Source organism: Lissotriton vulgaris, chromosome 2_1, assembly GCF_964263255.1.
Source record: "Lissotriton vulgaris chromosome 2_1, aLisVul1.2, whole genome shotgun sequence".
Taxonomy (NCBI): domain Eukaryota; kingdom Metazoa; phylum Chordata; class Amphibia; order Caudata; family Salamandridae; genus Lissotriton; species Lissotriton vulgaris.
The window spans coordinates 124,261,435-124,281,878 of record NC_141687.1 but is presented as its reverse complement, the minus strand read 5'-3'; the positions used below and the strand labels follow the sequence as shown (position 1 = coordinate 124,281,878).

Below are 20,444 nucleotides of genomic sequence, written 5' to 3'. Positions count from 1 at the left end.
CCGAATAATGATTGATTTGACTTGAATTGATCTTGAAGGCCTGCTATTCACCTATTCTCCTAGAGGTCAGTACAAGTAGTACACCTTTCAAACTAGCTTTGAACGGATCGGGACTGTTCAATTCCCATGTTACAGGTGGGCTTCTGACTCTGGAAAAAGCACAGAATAGACTTTTCATAAATTGTTGAATCACTCTTTGTAAGCAGAACGATCACCAGTGCCTCAAGAGAACGGTACTGCATCTTTACTGATGCATGGTTCAAACTAGATTTGGCCAGGTGTGGCAGATATGGAAGTTATCTGATGAGGATGTAGTGACAGTGGATGTAGGCCTTTATCTTTGAACCTATCAAAGGATCGATTTGTTTAGAGTTGTATGTTTTAGAAATAGACAGTAGATGAACCCGCAAGACATCCCTACAGTCATTTGGAATATATCCTCTCCCCAAATTTTCAGTAATCAGGAGCCACGCTGTAAGGTTCAAGGACTATAGCGCATGATGAAGAATCTGTCCCTTCAGGCTCGACAGAGGTTCTGGGTGTGCTCTGCAGGCCAAGAGTGGAGCACAAAGTAGCCTTAGTAGTTTGGCGCACCAATACTGCTTGTGCCATGCAGAAGTGACCAATTTAAGTTGTTGGTTTCGTTCTCCCTTCTTTGGTGACAACTCTTAATACTGCGAAAAGTGTACAAAAAGATGTTACACTAGCTCCTTTAAAATGCTTCCATCTCAAGTACCCAACTGGAGGAGTTTGCTGCCAAATTGATGGCATGTGTGTGTTCTCCCAAGCAGGAAACGTATCTGAGGATGACCTGCTCTGGAAAAGATTTGCTGGGCTTGAATGTGACGAGCTCCCAACTAGTCCACACTATTAGAGTGTTCAACTGAGAGCATCTGCCTGATTGTGATAAAGCCTCAGCAGATGGTCTGCTGCCAGGTTTCATACAGCCCAATCCCAACAAATGCTGAGCTTCCTTTCACAGAATCTGACAAATCATTCTGCCTTTCTTAATAATGTAATGCATTGACATGTGCACATCTGAACAAGGACTGATGTATTGTGCAGACTTTGAAAGAACACCAATAGACCCACCCAGTCTGCAGCTCCAAGTCATTGATATTGACATTTCCCGGCTTCTGATCACTTGCCTCTCGTTAGCAGGACCTGGACCGAAGATCATTTGAAATAATTTGAGGTATTCTCTATACAGACACCTGTATCAGCTAGCAGTTAACTATCACTTCACCCTCCTATGAATCATAGACTTGCGGCCACCGATTATGTAGGTCCTGCTGGATGGAAGTAAGGAAGAATAAGGGGAGTACATGAAGATATTAATTTCAGCAGAGACTTTATGTTGCAGGACTGAAATGGAAGTGTGGCTGAAAACTTTTCATGGCTATGGTCACCTATTCCCACTACTTACTCTGTGGACGGGTACCAGGCATGCAACGCCCATTGGGCTGAAATGGCTTAAGCCCAACCCACACCGTCAGGTACCATGGTCCGGGCTGAAGACTGACCAGTCCAGTCCCAAACATTCCACTAGCCTTTCTCTCCTCATTAGGCTATTCATTATCTGCTTGTCAGGCTCCATAAACCTTTCCACCACTTTTCTTGTCCCCTATGGTGCCCTGACTCATCATAAATCAGCAATGATGTGTGCTAAGTGTCGGGGCTGGGTGAAAATCCCACCCTCCCTGATAAAAGGCAATGCAGAGCACGTCAACCTGTAAATAAGAAACAGGGCTTTTGCAGGAAAGCATGGCACAGATTTTGAATTTCTAAGAAAAGTAACCAAAGCATGCCTGTAAACCGAACAAAAAGCAAAGTTGTGATTTATGTTTTTTGTTTTAGTGCTATTAGGACTTTCCTTACATGCCTAACACCGTTTTGTTTACATGTCTATCATTTAGACTGTATAATTTGATGAAATGTCATGCTTAATGTTCATCTAGTATGGTATTTTGTTTGTCTATAACCTCAGCAAAAGGTGTTTTTTACATTGCTGTTAACCGGTTTGAGAATTACAGTAGTGTGTCCGTTGCCAGGCATCAATTGATATGAAAACAAGTGCAGTTGAATAAAATACATATCATTTTGATACATTCGGGTATATGTACATATGTTTCCCTGGATAGACTGAATTAATGATCATAAATGTGACATTGAATATACATTGTAATTAATCTGAAATGGTTCCTCTAGGGACACTTATATTTTGTTATTGATTATACCCAGTCCCCAGGGGATTATTGGGTGGCTCTTTTGTATTAAGGTTTCCTTACATGCAGCACTATTTATATGTAAGCGCTATACGAATGCAAGGTCAATTCAACATGAACAAAAAAAAAAAAATCAATGGTGCTTTATGACACTGAAGTACGTAAAATAGTTTTTGTTTAGCACCTCACAACACATGTTTTAAGCGTTGTAAATAACAGACCTAATTGAATGGTAATCTTAGAAGAATGGAAGGTAGAATCTACTCTTGAAGCTTCAAAACAGTCACCTGCCGATAACTGAATTTTTCGGCAGTGAGCATTTAAGGCCGGGGTCCTATTATTCAATTCGCAGTGATTGCAGATTGAGCACCAACTTTTTTTAACCCCATGTCCCTTAAAGGAACTGGAGAATCTGTAATAATTTTTTTTTGTCTTTTTTTTTTTTAAAGTTTTCCGGTTTGAAAAACTTCATTGTTTCACTGAACCACTGCCTGCTCTCCTTGTGGCTGCCAAATCACTTCCCAAAGGGGAAGGCGTCCTAAGGAGATACCTTCCCCTTGCAAATTATTCACCTCTTTTGAGGAATCGGTAACTTTTCAATGGTTTGCTACCAGAATTGTGGATGCAAATCATATGAAACATTCCACGCCAAATTGCTACTTGGAAGAAATGCCCTTTTCATGCCACTTTTAAATTGCAATTTGGTATGGGTCATAGAACCCATTTTACGAGTTGCAAAACGTTTTCCAACCTACAAAACGGGGTTTATATGTCACAAAAAGAGATTTTTCAGTTGCAAACCTAGTTATTTAGCAAATATCAGAGTTTACAACCAAAGAATCTTTTGAAACATTTACCCTTACTTAATTCCTGTTCAATCTGTCTAATGCCTGACATAAATATAACTATATGCAAGTATATGTGCCAATACTGCAGGGTGAGGTATAAATCCTTGCAGAGGCATCTCATGCTTTCATACTTCTGAGATTAATACAATATGCTGCACTTAGATGACTAAGGGCCTCAGTTACAGTTTGGCGAATAAGGGCCACCTGCCAAAAAGCCTCAAATGTCCAGTCCAACAAAGCGTGTATCCACCACTTTATTTAAAGTCGGTGAAGCACCAGCATAAACTTTGACCAAGAGCTCATTCTCCAGTCAATCAATGTGTGTCAAACTTCTCTTTTTAAAGTGGTTGTGCCTTCGTACTTTTTACCTGGTCAGACCATGAGGGAAAGTCTGGGGTTGTCTCGAATCGCCTCTCTGGCTTGGGGATGCTCTCCAGGGTTTACTAGGCATGGCTCCTGCCACAAAAGCAGTTCAGAAAACACCAGGCTGTGATTGAATCCCCAATGAGTTTAATGCTTGGTACTCTTGCTACCTAGTTCTACCCGGATCACTGTGCATGTTTGAGGAACAATTGCCTTACAGCAGACTCCCCGATTTTCTAAAAGAGGTGATGATTGCATAATACCCTAAGCTTGCTAAAGATCAGACTTATTTCGTGTCATATCAACCTATATTGATGTTCATTGCATGCGCTGTGCATGTAACAAGGAAGGAAGCCTCACTGTCATCCTTAAGTCTTCAGGGTTGTGCACAACAGGCAAGCCAAGTAACACTCAATTCCATTGAGCTTGGCATGCCATTATCCACTCAAACTCAGATCACCACCTTCCATCTCATCTACAGGCTTCTTGCGAAAAACAGGACTTTATTGATGAATTTTTAGCTCTCCTCACCACCTCATTTAGCGGACATGTCCACACCATCCTCTAGAGTAAATTCAACTTCCCAGACATTGCAAGCTCAAAGCAAGAGACATCCTTTTCACTATTATCAATACACTCTGTGTGGTACAGCATGTCACACAACCAATGCACTCAAAAAGCACACCTAACTCCCGTCTTCTCTACATCATTAACAATCCAATGAAACCATCAATACCCTTGGACAAAACTGGGCACTCTCCCTGCACAGCTTGCTACCATGAAACCAAGGCCAACACTAAAGAGAAGGCCAAATATTCATATGCTTGAAAGACTTCTCCATGGATAATCTAATCCCTGAATCCATTTCTAACTCCAGCAACTCCACGTTCAACAGCAACACCCTTCCAAACTTCTTCAACAATTATTTGAAACATACAGACCCCAATTACAACGCGCAAGTGATCACCAAATGCTTCAGCAACCTTGCATTCTAATGACTCTGGTGACAAACTATCCATTGGCAGACAGAAAAGAAAAAAACAAAAGAAAACCAGAATTTGTGGTGACATGTGCAGGCTGCAAATGTAGAGTCAAATACAAGTGAAGTTCTGGTTTGGGGTCCTAATTCTCAGTCCTACTTGGCCGGGCTTCTTTTACCAATGATTTGCAGACTTGCATTCATTAATATGGCAATCCTTCCAAGCTGCCTTTATTTGTTTCACAGGACTTTCTACTTGTTGTTAGGACAAATTCTATGAAGCTGGGTGCATTAATGGCTTGAATTGGGCAGGCTTTGAATCCTGGCTTCTTCAGTCAACTCTCAAAATCCCAGGGGGCGCTAGAGGGTACGCAGAACGATGGCCGCTCTTGCGTGAGGCTCCTTGCAGCCCAGGACCAACATCCTTAACAATCCTTCCCAATCTCCACCTACAAAAACCGGAATTGTAGGGAACAGCATGCAGAGCGTAAAACTCTGGCGAAAAACGAAGCAATAACGAGCTGTGGACGAGCTGCTAGACTGAAGGGCTGACCAGACCAGACTCACTCTTCAAAATGGCGGGCGCCCTGTGAACGAAGCGGAGCCGCAGCCGACGGAGAAGACGGCCACGGTACCAGTGGGTAATTGCCCCCCCACCCAAACCATGGGAGTGCAGTCGGATACTGGCAAATCCACTGACCTGAGCAGGGGCTGCGGTGTGAGCTGGAGGGGAGGGCAGAGAGATCTGCGGCCCGCCGCCAACCCAGGAAGCCGTAACAGCTGCTGAGCAGCGCAATCAGAGCAGGACAGACCGCCCTGTAGAGGCTTCGGCCAGCAAGGTTCGAGGCCTGAACTGGAAAATATGATGGCAGGGTGGGCAAAAACAGAGACAGGGCCTACAGTCCTGAACGCTGTACAGAGCAAACAACCTGCTGCGCTGTGCTGCTCCGGCACCGCCGGTAATCATGGCGTCCCGCGCCCGCTGGGAAGAGAGGCACGCTAGAGGACTCCCCTAAAGCCGTGCCTGGGCCTGCAACTCAGGCTTTAAGCAAAGACACCTTCTGCTTGCCACGGATATAATATCAAGCCCCGAAGGCTGAGAATTGCAGTCTCTGGGCCTGGACCGCGCTTTGCACAGAGCCAAGAGCAGCTGCACACAAAGGCCATCCGCTGCACAGAGACTGACAGCGGGGCAGTAAAGGCCCAAGCACCATTGGCCCTTTCGATCCTGCATGCGTGATCCTCAGCATCAGCAGACAACACATTCTAGCTGGGATCCAAGTACGCCTGCACGCTAGAGAACTGCCCGGAAGCTGTGCTTGGGCCTACAACTCAGGCCTTAAGTAGAGACACCTCCCGCTTGCTACAGCTATAAAATCGAGCCCCATTGGGCTGTGAATCACCGCCGCTGGGCTCAGACCATGCCTCGCGCATAGCCAAGAGACGCTGCACACCAAGGCACATCCGCTGCACAGCGCCTGACAGCAGGGTACTCACTGCCCAAAACACCATTGGCCCTTTCCGTCCTACATGCATGACCATCAGCCTAGGACAGACTCTCGCTGAGACCCTAGCAGGCCTGCATGCTAGAGAATTGTTCGTAAGCTGTGTCTGGGCCTACAACTCCGGCCTTAAGCAGAGACACCTCCTGCTTGCCACAGCTATAATATAGGGACCCGAGGGCTGGAGTTGCCACCACTGAGCCCGGACCACGCCTCGCACAGAGCCAAGACAAGCTGCCCACAAAGTCACATCCTTTGTAAAGAGTCTGACAGCAGGGCAGTCACAGCCCAAAACACCAGTGGCCCTTCTCATTCTGCATGTGTGATCCTCAGTATCAGTCCAGGACAGACTCTCAACGGGACCATGATAGGCCTGCACGCTGATGTGAGAAAACTGTGCCTTTTCGGGAGGGCAGACAAGAGCCCCTGCGGGCAAACTGATCTTTTGGCGCTCGAGACCAGAGCGCGCCACTACAGCAGAAAAAATACAGCACACAAAGGCAAGGGGCCCTACTTCTGGAGAAACCGCAAAGGAGGAAGCACAGCGTGAGTGCAGGGAAACTATGGGGAAAACGGACGGCAAACAAGCAAAGCTACCATTTGAAGCACAAAAATCCACCAGGGCCGCCACCGACACCGAGTACATGGTGGCGAACTGAGCTAGCTCTGCGGCCAGACCTCCACGGAAGACCTCAAGCAGCTACTCTTAACCATGAAACAAGGCTTCACTTCAATAGCAGCAAATAAGGACGCTGTGAATACCTGCATTGATAATTTCGAGCATAAGCTTGACCAGCACGAGGTGCGCATAACGGAAGCAGAGCAGCGCGTCTTTACCCTGGAAGACCGGGTAGAAAAGAACAGCTACTCCACATGTAACGCCTCCTGAAAGTTATTGCGGACAAAAATGAAGACCTAGAATCTAGGTTGCGCCGCAATAATATTCGCATACTAGGAGTGCCCGAATCCACCAACACAGGCCGCATGGAGGACTATGTGGAGAGACTATTGACGACAGTATTAAAAAGAAGTGCCTTCTTCACAATGTTCATTATAGAAAGAGCACACCGCTCGCTGGCCGCTCTGCCCCCACCTGGAGCTCCTGCCAGACCGATCATCACACGCATACTTAATTATCGAGAACGAGAGATTGCGTTGAGGCAAGCCATAGAACAAAAAACACTGTCCTACGAAGGATCCGAACTGGTCATATATCCGGACTTTACAATGGTGGTCCACGGTGCCCGTAAAAAGTTCCTACCAATAAAAAAGAAATTACAGCAGGCCAATATCCCTTACGCCATGCTATTCCCTGCGAAACTACGGATCACACACCAGGGCAAACAACACTTCTTTACCAACCCTCAGCACGTGGCAGATTTTTAAAAATAGCAACCTCCGGAGATCCCCTCGGAATGATCCAGATTGGAGCCCTTCTCGTTCTAATGCTGCCCTATCTAACAGAGTAAACATTAGGGATACATTGACGCCACGAACGCCCCTGCTGCTCCACCTTGCTGCGCGGTAACTGGTGCGCTAGAGACTGGCAGATATGATGCACAGTCATACCTAAGCTAATGGGCTGCACAGCTCTGTTCTCTAAATGACATCTGAATGTGACACTGAAAGGAAAGGGTAACCAAACCTGTATGTTGGCACCCTCGTGCTTTGCGAGGGGAGACTGTGGTGCCCTCACGCGATTCCCCAACAGGACAACCCTAACAAGCTTATTGCTAATTAGTTATTGTTTCTTCTGCTCTTTATTTTCTTACAGAATCTTCTTACAATGGAAGATTGAGTTCTATTGTGGATCTCTTTTGGAAAGGGCGGGAGGGAGGATACGTGGGCCACAGCAGGATTGGGCTGCTGATGTGGGAGGGAGGCAGGACTTAATCACTGCTTTTGGGGGTGGGGGGTGTACAGAGTTGGCGACAGATACAACCACACTAAACAGAGAGCTTACCTCAAGATACTGCACTACATATACACCATATAGACTACACCGTACATTACACGCTCATTGTATGATCAATGACGCACCCGACCCCACCCCAGCTATAATCTTATCACATGGAACGTGAGAGGCTTGGGAAACCACAGGAAACATTGTGATTTTCTGGCATCCTAGACCGACACAAAATCCACATCACAATGCTTCAAGAGACTCATATGGTCCCCACATTTGCATCCCGTTGGGCATCGTATAGTTACTGTTCAACATACGCCACTTATGCTTGAGGGACAGTGATACTGTTGTGTGCACAGCCTCGTCCGCTGCACGTTTTTTCCGGCCAAGACGAAAAGACGGGACCTATGGAAACGGGCCGCCGTCAGTTTCCGCGAGATGCAGGAGCATTTGGTGGGCCGGCGCCCCCGGACTTCAATACCCAGGTACCTGAGCGGGAGAAAGGAACGCGCACAGGAAGTGTCGCGTCATTGAGCTTCCGGCTGGCTATGAAAGCCGAAGCAGGACGAAGGAAGCTCGCAGATTGTTCCGGCATTGTTGCAAGATGCTGTCAAACGGATTTTGGGGCAACTGCATTCCCGGTGGGGTTAGGGTGTCGGTGACACCGCCAAGAGTCAAACTTCCGTGATCCTTATTTTGCGCTTGCGGATGCTAGCTTGTTCTGGGTGTCGGTGACACCGCCAAGAGCCAATCTCCGTTGAGACTTTGAATAACTAACAAGTGTTAGCATATATCCGAATTTTGTTTGAAAAGTGAAAAGACACTTCTCAATTATTACGGGACATTTCTACTGGTATTGATGCCAGGTGGTATATATTATTTTATCTCTACTACGTGGTACCGCTCTTGGGCTGGTTGCGGTGGGTACCACGTGTCAAATTGGTAAAAGGCTGTTTAATTATGATGGCACAGATGTTTCATGTGAAATAAGAGTGTGTGTGTTGTGCTTATCTCCTAGCAGGAGACGTAGAGAGGTAGCTGCCACTAGCCAGCCTTCCTCCCTTGTGAGGCCTGCACACATAACCAGAAGGGGGGGTACTGTATGTTGTTGTAACTGTTTAACGAGGTGCATTGGTTGTGTTTCCCAGGTGCACTGTTTCGATTCGATTTGATTAGCTGTATTAGATTTTGAAATATAAAATCATAAAAGCAACAATACATATATATACACCATTACATTTAATTTCACAATAAATAACATTATATTAATATAGCATTAAATCATTGGAGCAAATCAGCTAATCATTGAGTTCGTTACGAAGTATGTCAAAACGAAGTCTGAAAATTATAGCCCCTAACCCCGGGACCGTTTCTGCCCGTCGGAAGGTTCCTCTCTTCATTTAGTCTTGATTGGGGGATGAGTGATGCTCTGGGATAAAAGTCACACAGTTCCCAGGTGTGTATTGGGCCATCTCCTATTTGTGGCTGCCAGGTTTGAAGATGTGGGACAATGTTATTATTTCTAAAATGTATTACTACCAGGTCACCAGATATATCTATTCGAAGGGGACCTAGCCAGCCCACCCTTCTAACACTTCAAAATTCTTCCATCAATATCACGTGGCAGGGGTCTATTTTTTGTTAACCAGAAAACCACCTTATTTCTTAAGTCCTGTTGTCTTTCAGTTTTTCCGTTTGTAAGAGCTGGGACTCCAGAGAGGATGCACACAAACGGAGCAGTCTCCGGTGGTAATTGTATATGGTTAGATTTTTGTGACATATTCCCTAGATTAGGGAATGACCCTTTATGGGGTGTGGGTGTGGGTTCTTTATTCAGCCCTATTCTGGGGAAAGAGCTCTGTGCTATTGCGGATTTTGCGGTTACTTTCAGGGTGTTTGAGGCTACTGGATGATTTTGGTCTATGTTACTTTGTGGGGATGTTATATGGACTACAGTGGCGGGTAAAGACTGTGTATGCTTGGGGCCTGCCATACTTTTTAAGAGTAGCGAGTTTGCCTTAGTCATTTCCACTATGCCCATAATCCTATCCCCTAGATTATTCATTCTTTCTACCAAGGGAGATATTATAGAGTTGATCATGGTTTCTATCTGGGCCAATAGAGTTGGCCGGGTAGAAGATGCAGAAGTTACCCGTTTCGCGAGATCCTTACATGCTTTAGGGGTAATGGCGATAGGCAATGGAGGGCTTATGCAGTTTTTGCTGTTTTGCTTGACTCCCCGTGTGTGTATCCATATTTCGTTTTCTTTTAACAGAGGGCACCAGGGAGGACATTATAGATTTTGTGTTACCTTTTATAGGTAGACAAAGGGGGGTACCCAGCAATTCTTCATTTGATTGGGATAATGTACTAGACTGGGGACTAGTAATGATTGTAGGGCAGAAAGAAGCACTGAGTTGCTCGATTCTCGATTCCACAGCAACATACTTGGATTTACATAAATTATTGAGTTCCTCCAGCAATGATGAGTTTTGTGCTATGTCAACTGTCTGTGAGGGAGATTGCTCACTGAAAATGTAATCTGTAGGCAGTCGTCGTTCTGCTCTCACTTTTTGATGGACAATGGGTGATGTTGCCTTATTTAGGTAGTGGTCCAACGTCTGGAGAATTGGATTTTTGCGCACCCCCTTGCATGTCATAATGTAATTGGCTTTGATGTAATTAGCACGGGAACAGCAACAAACACCTAGAAGGATCTACAATTGTCGCAAATCACAATATGATTTCCCTTGGGGAGGGCCGGAGTTTGCCTATGAATAATAATCTGGGCTCTTTACCTCCTTCTGTTGCACATCCAAGGGGGGTGGCCCGACCCGGCCTTTTCTGGCCTATGATGGCCTTAGATGGTCCCGCCCTTCTCCCGGGCTTCTCCCGGCGCCGACCCGCGCGTGATCCCGCGACGCGTTGGCTGGCCTCCTTGTGAAGCGCCTCCTGGCGCAGGAATGAGGTGTGGCGGCGTGCTCCGCCGCTAGGGCGTCTGGGAAATGGAGTCCTGTACCGAACGCCCCCCTCCCGCTGCGGCCGCTGATGTGGCTTTTGCGGCGGCAGAGGGGAGCGATTTAGCGGCACTGGTCCCTGCAGTGGGACTGGCGAGGTATGCCCACGATTTCTGGTTGATCCCCCCGCTCCACCGAGGATGGCCTCCTTTTGAAGCGCCGCCTGGCGCAGGAATGAGGTGTGGCGGCGTCCTCTGCCGCTAGGGCGTCTGGGAAATGGAGTCCTGTACCAAACGCCCCCCTCCCGCTGCGGCCGCTGGTGTGGCTTTTGCGGCGGCGGAGGGGAACGATTCAGCGGCGGTGGTCCCTGCAGTGGGACAGGCGAGGTATGCCCACGATTTCTGGTTGATGCACTGTTTAGGTTTCCTTGTTCCTTTATATTCCAGTGCTTTGCCTGCCATCACATGTCTCTGCCATTGGACTACACAAATACAGGGTAGCCAAGAGAAGGTCTCGATGACTGCACAATCATCCTTCTTCTTATAGTTACCAGAACGGAGTTCTTTTTCTATGCAGGTAGACTTAAGGTAGCAAAACAATATCGATATAAATTAACCATTGGTATCAGTAGTGTGGTATGTCTAAATAACCTTCTTTTATTCACAGGTCTCCCTCCCCGCTGTTCCCATCCTTTCCTTCCCCCGATTGACCCCCTTAAACTTCCATGCCATTACGGCAATTCGGAAGTGAGGTTGTCAATAGGTGGACCCCATTGAGCAACGAGCCGATACTGAAAGGCCTCCGAGGGACCACAACAGATACTTATCAAGAAAAAAGTCCCATACATACCTATAGGAGAAATGGCTGACCCTTGGGGACGATACTGTATTACATAGGGGCGACTGTCATCTCAATTCATCACGCTTGCCTGCTGCTATGGCCCTAACACAGACGTCCCTTCAATGTTCTCTAGGGGAAAATACTTGACATTGGCTCCACTCACGTGGCATGGTGGGGAGACTTTAATCTAACCCTAGACCCAACAATAGATCAACAACCACCACAACCTCACCACTACACAGGAGCCATACGACAATTGTTAGAGATCCTCGCCACACATAACCTGATCGACGAATGGCGTAGTTTACACCCAGCCGCCAGAGAGGGAACAGGTCACTCCTCTACGCACTCCACGTGGTCGAGAATAAATAGATGGCTGCTCTCCAGAGGGCTCAAAACATGGCTTATGTCTGATTAACACTTGACGAGAACATACTCTGACCACTCGCCGTTAATGCTAACCCTGGCTCCACACTGCTCACTGTCTCCTTACCAAAACTGGAGATTGCCGATGAATGTTCTCCTAGACATCCCATTCCAAACTGAACTAGGTCAAGAGATCACTGATTTCTTCTAACATAATATTGATACTGTCCCTTAATTCCCCATGATCTGGAAGGCATTCACGGAGACAGTCAGTGGAATTTGCATTGCAAAAAGAGCCGGCATATTGAGCGATATCCGCAATACGTTACGACGTCCAGAAAGTAAACTCGAACTACTCTAAAATCAAATGCGATGAGACCCAAGCTCTCACTTGAAGGGGCAATTTAGAGACAAACTAACAAAATATCAAGATACTGCAGAGAGAGAATGTAAGTTCTGCTGTAAATACTACTACTACCATGCCCGACAATACGGGGAAGGGGAACGCCATGGAAAGTCCTTAGCTGAGCTCACTTAAAAACCCAGATTCTCTAATACTATACTTGCAATTACCGATCACGAGGGCGGGTTGTACAGAGATACCCCAGACACCTTCCATGCGTTCTACACCAAACTATACACAAAACACAGGACTCAAGCGATAGATATTGTGCCCTATTTTGAAGACATAGCGCTAGGCTGGCAGGGGGACGGTCAGAGGGAATTCCTCCTAGCGGATTTTAAGGATGAGGAGAGATCCTCTGCAAGTATGCAACTGCAATCTGGCTGCACTCCAAGGCCAGATGGCCTACCTTTCGAATTTTATAAAACATACAGCGATACCCTTATCCCCATTCTAAAACAGGTCTACGAGGAAGCGCGAGAGACAGGTACACTCCCGCCAACAATGCAAGATCCACTCATCATATCATTCCACAAGCCAGGCAAACCAGGAGATAGAGGAGACTCTTACTTGCCACTCTCACTAATTAATTGTGATGCCAAAATCTTGGCCAAATTGATTGCCAATAGAATCAGTCCTCTGATGACAGCTCTGGTGTTACCAGACCAAGCGGGCTTTATACCCGAAAGAGCATCATCACATAATCTCCACACCCTGTTCGGGGGGGAGGGTGGGAAAGGGGGGCTGCAACCAACCCAGGCTGAGGAGGGAGGTACTAACTGTACCCTTTGATAAAGGAGGCTATGAGGTCCCCGACATGGAGCTCTATTTCTGGAGCGCTCACCACCATACATGCCACACATGGCAATAGAACACTGGCCCATAGTTCCAACCCCACTAACCCTGAATGCACAGACCCAACCACAGAGAAATGCACAAATAGAGCATGGAGGGCCATTGCCGACCACATGAAAGTGGACACACTATACTACCCACTTCTGCCACTAGCAGGCAGATTAGACATCCCGGTCACACGGGAAGAGAGGTGTCAACAAATGCTACGTAAATACGAAATCCAGACTTGAGAAGCACTGTTTTAGGATGGGACCTTCCGTACACGTGAAAAACATTTTTATGACTGCGAACCCTCAACTATGGAGTTACTCATTTACGTGAGGCTCCACCTTGATGTAAAATCCACAAATCCTGACTTTCCTGCCGAACCCACACATTCGATCCACTACATGCCTTATTGCAACGGTCCGCCCCCACGCATATACTATCTATGCTGTACCGAACCACCCAAACTAATAGCCGACACAGCGTCCCTGACGCGCGGACCAGATGGGAAGAAGATTTGGGCGCTCCTATCACTGATAATCAACTGACGTATTTTTGCCAGCAGATGGGGAGAACCTCGGTCAGGAGAAGATTGCGCATAATACATTTCAAATTCCTTCACCTACTATTAAACCCCGGCAGGACTGTGTAACTTTAGACTGAGGGAGAACAACAATCGTGATAGAGGCGGGAGGGAGGATGCGGACTTCTTGCACTTGGCAAGGGAATGCCCCCCAGTATTAGCATTCTAGATAGAGGCTACGGAAAATCTGTCAGATGACAGGGGAACACATAACCAATACCGGCTCACTACATTGTTGGGATACACAAGGGATTTTAAGGAGTCATTCAGGAAATTTACATAGATAAACTTACTTTCAGCTAATCGCAGGGTGGCCTGTAAATGGGGGAGAGGTAGAGCCCCTAAGTTCAAGGTCTGGATGGGGGACCTAATATATTGCCAGGAACAACTGTCTGTGTATGTGAAGGTGATGCCACCCACGTCTCGCCCTCGAGACATCTGGCAACTGCTACGAATATATTTACAGAAGCACCAGGCAGCAACAGGCGAAGAAAGTGACACTTCAGGGGGCTGGAAAATGTTGGTGCCATGGGCCTAAGGCACCTAAGAACATTGTACGGGTAATATAATATTCCCTCTGCAGGGCGCAAGAGCGCACCACTCGCAGCCAAACTTGTACAAACTAAGTACGTGCTTTGTAATCTAATGTGTATGGCCTGTATTTTCTCAATTTGATAAAATAAGGTCGCAAAGTGTGACTGCTAAATTCTGCCGGTAGTTGTACTGTCCCTTTTGGCTTTTCTTATTGCAAACTTGAAAAATAAAGTTTAAACAATAAAAAAGTAAAAATAAAAAACTCACAAAACCACAGGTTAAGGAATTAGTCTTAGTCTCAATGACTGTTGCCACCTCTACAAGGGCTCTCTTCAGCATCTCTATTACTTCATACAGAATAAAATAGAGACCCACAGAGAGAAAGACGAGAGAAATAGTAAGACCAAAAAGAGAGAACCAGAGACTAAACGAAAGAAACCCAATAGTAGTGATTTAAAATAAAAAATGTGTTTCTAAGACATTAGAAAACCTTGATCCATCAAAAAGATTCCTTAAAGCAGTAATGGTAGAGGACGTTGGGAGACAAAAAAGAACCAGACAGCAGAGAGAAGAAAAAGAATCAGGGAAGACCTCAGAAGGAATGAGGAAGAATCATTTTCAATGGAGTGCCCTTCACAAATACGTTAAAATAAACAAAAAAGTTAAAATAAACTGTGTTGTGTTGTGCAAGTTCAAACTAGGGTAAATGTAGGCCTCAGTTCTCATAGGACACACCGTTGGTCCTAGGCAAGGCTGGCAGTGGTTACTTTACTCACTAGCACATCTCACATTTATATGAGACCTTACATAAATTCCCCTTCATCAGCTCCATACAGAGTACAACCTAATCAGGAATTAATATAATCATTCTTTTGTCACATTTCAAAGCTACTAATTGTATATATGGACATAGCTATTTGAATGTACTCATGGTACTGTCTTACCTGCAATGCATTATGGGTAGGATGGATTTACCGTATCTTCTGCAGGGTGCAGTACTATATGTGGCCAAACGAGATCCAATGGGACCTCTTATGGCCACATATGGTATTTCCCCTGCAAAATGGCTTGGTAAATAAATATTGGCATTGATAACGCAAAAATCTCCAACTCTAAAAAATGCGAGTGACTGCATTTTTACTTTTGCTTTTTTATACCATTGGCAATAGTGCTATGCAAATATAATAACTCCACTGAAAATTAAAAAAAACACAAAAGTAAAAAACATTGTTATTTTCAACACCAACAGCTCGTACTTTAACAAATGCGAGACCTATTGCATCGCAAATGCTTATTTTTATGACATTACTGAGTTCAGCTAGTTCGGAATAGCTTAGTCAGATGCCAAAGACCACGCTGATGCCTTAGGGTACAGGGGATGACGCAGTTCACAGTCCAGTAGAGCAGACTGCAATGAATGTAACAAGTGCCAGGTAACACACAAAAGGAAGCAAGATGGCGGCTAGGGGCCTAAAATAGCAACGGAGTTCAGAGCGGGCAGACAGCTGTAAGGCAGTCAGGAGGAGACCCTGGGAGAGAGACACTAGAAAACTCATCTTACTTAAACAAGAAAGATTCAGAGGCCCCAGCCACATTATATTGTACGGATGAGCTCATTAGGGGACTCCAAGAAAAACTCACGCCCTTTACAGTGGTGAAACAACAGGAGGTCCTGAGTATTAAGAAAGCGTTAATTCTCTTTGAAAGTCTTTTCACTAAAAGGATCGGATATTATCTGCTCAAAGGAATATGAATTCAGCAAACAAGAGCTCATCAACATCCAGAAACTGACCATAGTCCTGCAAGAGAAGTTAGAAGACATGGAGAACTAATCCAGGTGCAAAAAATTTAAGTGATAGAAGTATAATGGGGGAGGGGTATGGGTCCTGGGAACAGACTTGGAAAGATATGTGCAGCATCTCTTCAACACTACCTTGGGTACATCAAAGTCAAGAGAAAATCAAACTTGACATGCGTCACAGAATCTCCGGACAACTTCAGCCAGGAACACCTTGCCAGGCCTACTGACAGGAGTGCACAACTACCTAGTCAAGGAGAAAATCATGACTGCAGCAAATGAAAAGGATGAAGTAATTTTTGATGGCAATAAGAGGACTCTGTTCCGGGATCTTTCAATGGTGGTGTGTCTAGAACAATGCTTCTTTGAAAAAGTGAATAATATTTTTTCTGTCTCACAGGGTGACAAATGGGGGACATCCATTTAATCTGATTTTCGTCTGGTACTGCATCAGGCCATTCCCTGTCACTAGCAAAGAAAACCCTGAAGGAGAAAAGGAGAGAACTGACCAAGAGGGTGACATCCTCAGGTGGGACGCCCTTCCAAATCAAAGACTAAGGCGGAGGATGGGGAAGGGAAGCAAAAGAGGTTTTAAACCATCAGTTGAAAACATGATCATAGAAATGGAGGAGGCGATTGCAGAGTTCAAGGAAAATTGAACATAAGCTCTGAAACTAAGTACACACTGTAGAGAACGCCAGAATGGACAATGATTGACCATTCTGAGGTGAATTTGAATGAACATTGCAAAGATAAAGCTCAAACCGCTATTTAGCCAATATTACGTTTTTTAAACAAAGTAATTTGCCTGCATCAGGGCCCAAACTGCAGCTGTGCATCAAAGTAGAGAGGTTTGATGCTGTATTCAGGGTGTTCTCTAGCACATATCTAGCTTTGTGTGTGCTCTCAGGGTGGAAGATTAATAGAACTGTCACAATATTCTTTCAGTATTTTTCTGTTCCATTTTTCAGTTTCTAGAGAACCAAGCACGGCACCTGCTATGAAAGCCAAATATGAATGGGATGCGCTGCAGAACAAATAACCTACATTCAGTAATGCAACTAGGTCCATCCAGCCCCAAAGAGGATATTGGGCCCTTATATATGCACCACCTCTGCAGGATGTTAGTTTTTTTCTGATCTTCATCAGCGCAGATGGACGCAGAGCCACTGAAATCAGAATATGGCAGTGTGCAGTCTTGCAGATTAGATTTTTTTAACTGATAATTTTGATTAGTTACTTACCTGTAATCCTAGTTGTCTTCCAGAGGTATCCTCATCAAAGTCATAAGCATTAGAATATTCCCACCCATGCGCGGGACCCCGGAAGCACTATATTATATGTGCCCCACATATATTTTTAAAAATAAGCAATTGCAGCCTAATAAACACTAGAGCTGAAATCATGCTGTAAAATAATTTCCACCGTACATAAATAACATGGATTAGAAACATGAGAAACAACACCAAAGTTTGTTTAGAAACTGTTTTAACACCTCCCATGCTGGTGACGAACCCCAGCCGTCACGCCCAGCGGTGGGCGTTTGCTGATGACGGCTGGGGTTCGTCACAGCCCTGCCCTGTTCTTTTGTTTACCGCACAGCTGTAAAATCACGGCCGCAGCGAAGGGGTTAATGCTCAGAAAGCAGTAGAAATTCTCAAAAAACACTGAAAGCATAGAAAGCTCCCAGGCTGGATTGCAAATACCCAGTCTAAAAAGAGTGAAAAGCCAACCTGTAGCTGCATAGCAATAAACTGACACCGTGCCTTTAAGGCACTCCTGACCCCCAGCTTCCCATCATGCCTCAGGGGTGACAGTTAGCTCAGTTGTTCTTTGCGGAGACTGAATAAACCATGGAACAAAACGGTTAACAATATCTCCAAAGTATAGTAGTCCTTTGCCCGGGGAGGCGGGAGGGTTGCTTATGACTTTGATGAGGATACTCCTGAAAGAGAACTAGGATTACAAGTAAGTAACTAATCCTTCTCTTCCAAGTGATCTTCATCAATATTCAAAAGCATTAGAATAGAATAGCGAGCCTCACCTCATCTCCCTGCGGGCAAAGGAGCAACAAAACAGTAATAGCATTAATAAGCCTAGAAAAACTAAGCTTGTACAGGCAGCAGGCTACCCAAATAAATTCCCCAAGGAGGCTTGTCCTACTTGAGTATCAGCCCTGGAATCAGAGTCTAGGCAGTAATGCCTCGTAAAGGTATGAACTGATCTCCAGGTTGCAGCCTTGCAAATCTCTGACATAGGGACATCATGTAAGAAAGCTACTGTGGCCACTTTCCCCATAGTAGAGTGTGCCTTAGGTGTCAACAGTAAAGGCTTGCCCGCTAGCTGATAAGCCAATTTGATACAGGAGACGATCCATCTGGTGATGGATCTCTTAGCAGCTGGAAAGCCCGTTCTCATTAAACCATAATTGACAAATAGCTGATCTGTCTTCCTAATGCCCTTGGTATTTTCCAAATAAAATGTAAGCACTCTTTTGAGATCCAAGGAGTGCAGTGACCGCTCAGCCGGGGTCGCAGGGTTTGGAAAAAAGGATGGAAGAGAAAAGGACAGATTAATATAAAAATCAGACACAACCTTTGGTAAGAAAGATGGATGCACCCTTATGGCTACTCTGTTGTGGTGGAAAACAGTGTAAGGTTCTTTTGTACACAGCGCTTGGATTTCGCTTACTATGCGCGCTGATGTAATTGCAACTAAGAAAGCGGCCTTCCAAGATAAATGCTGTAATGAGGCCTGCTGTATGGGCTCAAAAGGAGGTCCCATCAACTTGGATAACACTAGGTTCAACTCCCAAGGAGGAGAAGGATTTCGAACAGGGGGGTAAGCTTTCTTCAACCCCTGGAGGAAGTCTTTAACCACTTGCATCTGGAAGAAAGATGTTTGGCTCGGCGATTTCCTATATGGCGTAATGGGTGACAAATGCACTCTTATAGAAGCATACTTGAACCCAGATGTTGCTAAGGAAAGAAGGTATGGAAGAAAAACATCCTCCTGCCCTTTCGTAGGGTCAAGGTGACGATCCCTACACCAAAGATAAAACCTCTTCCACTTGAACGCATATGGCGCTCTTGTGGAGGGCCTCTTAGCCTCTTTTAAGATGTGCATACAATCAGGAGGTAGGTTCAGATGTCTGTATTGTAGGACTTCAGGAGCCATGTAGTCAAGATCAGCGAGGGGAGGTTGTGATGTGGAATCCTCCCGCCCATCTTGGTCAACAGGTCCAGCCTGCAAGGTAGACGTCTGTGTGGACACACAGACAGATGAAGAAGGTCCGGGTACCACCACTGCCGTGGCCAGTCCGGAGATATTAGGATCATCTCCATGTCCGATCTGATGAGCTTGGAAACCACCTTTGGAATCAGAGACAGGGGAGGAAATGCGTAGGCAAATGTCCCTGACCAATCCATCAAGAGTGCATTCCCCCTTGTCCCTGGATGGTGGAATCTGGACGCAAAGGTGTGGCATTTTTTGTTTTCGTCGTCTGCAAACAAGTCTATAGTTGGACGACCCCAGCAATAAAAAAGGTCCTCCACCTCCTTGTCGTTTAGCACCCAGTCGGGTTGCTCTTCGAAGTGCCTGCTGAGTGCGTCTGCCTTGATGTTTAACTCTCCTGGAAGGTGCACTGCTACCACTGAGAGGTTCCAGGCGAGATGCCAGTGCCAGATCGCCTGGGACTCCAGGGAGAGAGGGCATGATTGCGTGCCACCCTGTTTGTTCAGGTAGAACATGGTGGTCGTGTTGTCGGTCTTTACCAGGACCGAGCTGGATTCGATTGCGGGGAGAAAGGCTTTGAGAGCGAGATGTACTGCTCGCAGCTCCAGCATATTGATGTGGTAGGACTGCTCTTGTGCCGACCACCGACCTTGTATTTGAAGGCACCCCATGTGTGCCCCCAGCCTTGTAGAGACACGTCTGTAACTATTGACTGTGCCGGGAGTGGTTGGTGAAAGGGAACCCCCACCAACAGATTCTGAGGCCGAGTCCCCCACTTGATGGAAGATCTCGCTGCCTGGAAAAGACTGATCCGGTCTTCCCAGCGTCCTGTCGATTGATCCCATTGGTCCTCCAGCGCCTGCTGCAACGCACGCATCCTCAGCCTGGCGTGTGGTATGAGGAAGATGCAGGATGCCATGGAACCCAGCAGGGAGGCTACCTGTCGGACTGTTGGACTTTGTGTCTCGAACAGAATCCTGCACTTCTGCTGCATCGAAAAAAGTCTCTCCTCTGAAGGAAACGCTCTTCCCAAGCTTGTGTCCAGCCTAGGTAGTGGATGGACTGG

General features: G+C 46.0%; 1 protein-coding gene across 3 annotated transcripts in view; it reads right to left on the bottom strand.

Annotated features, from left to right (window-relative positions):
* Nucleotides 1-20,444, bottom strand: part of CUX1 (cut like homeobox 1) — a 1,218,817-nt gene that overhangs the window by 844,001 nt on the left and 354,372 nt on the right. The window lies entirely within an intron of this gene.